The sequence below is a fragment of the Sinocyclocheilus anshuiensis genome, unplaced genomic scaffold (assembly GCF_001515605.1).
Source record: "Sinocyclocheilus anshuiensis isolate Anshui unplaced genomic scaffold, SAMN03320099.WGS_v1.1 scaffold48, whole genome shotgun sequence".
NCBI classification, from domain to species: domain Eukaryota; kingdom Metazoa; phylum Chordata; class Actinopteri; order Cypriniformes; family Cyprinidae; genus Sinocyclocheilus; species Sinocyclocheilus anshuiensis.
Genome location: NW_015554124.1, coordinates 1,370,752 through 1,374,754, shown reverse-complemented (window position 1 = coordinate 1,374,754; position 4,003 = coordinate 1,370,752). Strand labels below are relative to the sequence as shown.

At 34.7% G+C, this 4,003-nt stretch overlaps 1 pseudogene; it reads left to right on the top strand.

Annotated features, from left to right (window-relative positions):
- The window catches only part of LOC107670069 (cytoplasmic dynein 2 heavy chain 1-like), a 34,127-nt pseudogene that overhangs the window by 23,889 nt on the left and 6,235 nt on the right, over nt 1–4,003 (top strand).

Here is a 4,003-nt window from a genome sequence, read left to right as displayed (position 1 = left end):
AAATATCGCCGGCTAAAAAGTAACTAGTAACTAGTACTCTGAGTAGTTTTTGAGAGGAGTACTTTGTACTTTTACTTAAGTACTGTTTTGACACCAGTACTTTTACTTTTAATTGAGTATTTCAGCAATGTAACAGTACTTGTACTTAAGTACAAATTTTCAGTACTCTTTCCACACAAGTTACTAAAGTTATTTGACGGTAAGGAGAGAGAGAGCGAGAGAGAGAGTCCGAGAGCATGCACTTCTGTTACATGATCTTGATTTCTGTTCGCTCCATTCGCGCATGCATTTGGATTAAAACTAAATCGTAAATATAAAACAAACAAAAATTATAGGGGCATTCACTATAAACAGCATTTATTTTAAACGTCAAGCATACTTAACTTTATTAAAAGCAGAAGTGAAACTAGCAGACTGAGTGAAATGCGCTAGGCTGTAAGTGTCTCTCTCATTCTGCACCAATACAAACGTGTGCGCGCTGCGTATGTTTAGCTTGCTTTAAGGCCAAAGTATACTTCGGTTTTTACTCATACACGAGGGTTCGTGTACACTGCGCGTGACGCAAATTACATCATCAAAATAGTACGCGCGTACTCGTATAATGTATAACGAGTGGTTCCCTGCATTATTTTAGGAAAACGTCTTGTGATTACAGTATTGAGCTGCTGTAATGGAGCAGCTCTAATGCGCCATTAAAATGAACAGTGAAAGTAACAAAAGCTTATACAATACATTTTAACAGGTATAATTAAGTGTGGAAATAACTGAAAGTAATAGCTGTTTGCTAAATGAAGCCAACTAACATGATTCATATTATTATTATTATTATTATTATTACTATTATTTTGTTTCTGTACCCAATATTTAAAAAAAATTACAAATGCTGTGAAAATACAGGTATCGGTGAGTACCACAAATGAAAGTATCGGTATCGGACTCGTTCTGAAAAAAGTGGTATCGGTGCATCCCTACATTAAACATTATTTTTAGCATGCTTCTTATTCAATAATCAAAATGAGCTTTGTGCTTTTTACTTGTGATATCAAACAAAGTGGAAGCTCTGAACTGCTGTCAATTTTATCACAAATTAAAATTGTGATAAAATGTAAATGTATCTTAAATCAAGATACATTTGAGGTGCAAAATGAAGATGTTAATACAGAGAAATGGAAAACTAAAACCATAAAAAATGTTTTTTTTTAAATAAAACCTGAATGAAAATATAAAAATGTTAACTTTTTTTATTCAGTATTTCTCATTTTCATTTACTTCGACTTAATATACTAAAATATCTAAACATTATATAGACATTAGAAAAAAAAAAAAAAAATGACAAACACAAATAAATTGAAATGAAAATAGATAATATACAAATAAAAATGTATTCAAAATAGTAATAGAAACTATAATAGTATAACATTGGTTGGCAGTTGTATTCTCATTGTGTAGACGTTTGCATTTAGAGAACATATTGATGTATTGTTTCTTTTAATTTTTTTCCTAACATTTTCTTTAATTGGTCTTAACAAGGTCTTAAAAAGCCTTAAATTTACTTTCATACAACCTGCAGAAACCCTCTTTAATGTCTTGTAACATTAAATCACTGTAGATGTGAACTGATCATCTCTTCCTCTTTACTACTAGTTACAGCACCACATGAACATAATGAACATCAGAAGGTGTTGAAATATATAGTACAATTTACTGAAATGATTAATGTCTCACATAATCAAAAATCAGTGTTTCAACTGCAGAAAGACATCAGTAAAGCAGCTTGTAAACATTGTCACATTAACCTCAGGAAAAACATTCAATGTCCATATAATCAAGATCAGAACTGAGAATTGAGAAGCTTGTGGTTTGACATCGAATCGAATTGTGAAATTTATGTCAACAGAGATGTATCTCAGACTGCTTGTCCATTAGCGATAATGTGTGTGTGTGTGTGTGTGTGTTCAGGCTCCTCCAGGCCTCAAGAAGAACCTGAAGCGGACGTATGAGTCCTGGAGCGTGGAGCAGATCAGTAAAGGCGGTCACCTGACTCGAGCTCAATTGCTCTTCTGTCTGGCCTGGTTCCACTCTGTGTGTCAGGAGAGACGCAACTACATTCCACAAGTACACACCGGTCACATGACTGCAGACACAGTATATACTCAGACCATCGCTGGAATTCAGACAGGAGCTCTTGGATCTGTTTGGGCAATTATTTCAGACTCTGAATTAAAATACTGCACGTCAGGCCTTTGAAGAGCTCCATTTAATTAACTGAGGCTTTTGCTTTTCTCTTTCATAATGTCTCTCGCTCGCTCCGTCTGTCTCTCTCCTAAAGTGGGCCGGATCTAATAAGCTGTGTAGGAGAAAACAAATTCATAGTGTCTCTTAAAAGGATTTTGTGAAAGAAGCAGGATGTTTCTTGCTCCATAGTTAAACTTAACTTTAAAATGGCAGTATTTTTATGATTATGACGTCACAGGCTCATTAACATATTGCCACATAAACACTTATTCAGTATTCAGTGACGTGATGTGACTGTGAACTGTGCATAGAGGTCGGTCGATTAGCAGAGATCATTTCATGGTCTTAAAGAGACTCTTTTTGGTGCAAGAGATGTATATGGACTTCAGTGTGGAAAATGAAATGCTACAGGAGTGTCGATCATGAGCCTTTTGAAGGAAATGGAAACCAAAGGTTTATATCAGCCATTATAGAAAAACGGTGTTATTTTCACCAGGGATCTTGACACAATCATCACAGCAGCCGTGCAGATTTCTGTTTGTCCAGGAAACAGTTCAGTAGACTTTACAGGATTTTACTACTGCTGTCTCAATACCAAAATACCATATATCATGTATAATTTTACTCTGTCTCTCTCTCTATATATATAATAACAATTTATGAGTATATATAAATTATATAAGTAATTTATAAAATATATTTAGAATTGTTATAACTTACATTTCTATAATTTATATTGTAAATTAAATATAAAAAGTCAGTAAAGTATTAAAAAATTATAATGTATGTATATATATAATTTATAATATGTATAATTGATCAAATATAATGTACATTAAATTATATATGTATGTATTTTTTTATACACTGTACTGCCAAAAACGGTAACAATACTTTTAACATCAGTAGCTTGACCATTTCAGATGTCAGGTGTTTAAAAAGGTTTTCTTTCAAACATTTGCTTAGATTAAATATTGCATGTTGTGAAAAGACTGAACAATATAGAGCTAAAGAAAAGATGAATGGCTTCACTGTGCCATGGAAATCATGTCAAGCTTTTGAAAAATGATTCCATATTTAATCATGATTAAAAAAAGACCTGGAGTTTCTATTGCACAGCAGGCTGAATATATATCAAATTAAATTGAACTGATGTTGATGATGATGTGTTTGTGTTGCACAGGGTTGGACGAAGTTCTACGACTTCCCTGTCAGACCTGAGAGCCGGCTTTGAGATCATTGACCATCTGTTTGAAGGTGTGTGTGTGTGTGTGTGTGTGTGTTTATCTATGTGTAATCTACATGAACTCATCATCTGAGGGTTTGTATGTTTTTTTTATTTGCATGTATTCGCATGTTTAGTTTGAGATCTTACTAGAGAATTTTCTTCTGATGTTTTTCAGGTGGGAAGTTGTTTCAGTGGGAATTCGTGCACGGTCTCCTGGAAAACGCCATCTACAGCGGCTGCATCGATAACGTGTGTGACCTGCGGGTCCTTCGCTCGTACCTGCAGCAGTTCTTTAACGCTCAGCTCCTCACACAGTCACACACACACTCGCGAGTCAAGAAAACACGCATTGATACACCTGCCCAACTCCTGCAGCATAGCGGTCAGTGTTCATATAAACGCTATCTGTGCTGTATAGTTTACAAGAATTAAATTCTTCTAATTGTGCGTGCTTTTTGGACTGATACTACCCACAATCCTTTACACTAGTGGATTAAATTCACCCCTCTGTGTGTGTAGGATTATCGTGCGGTGGTGGAC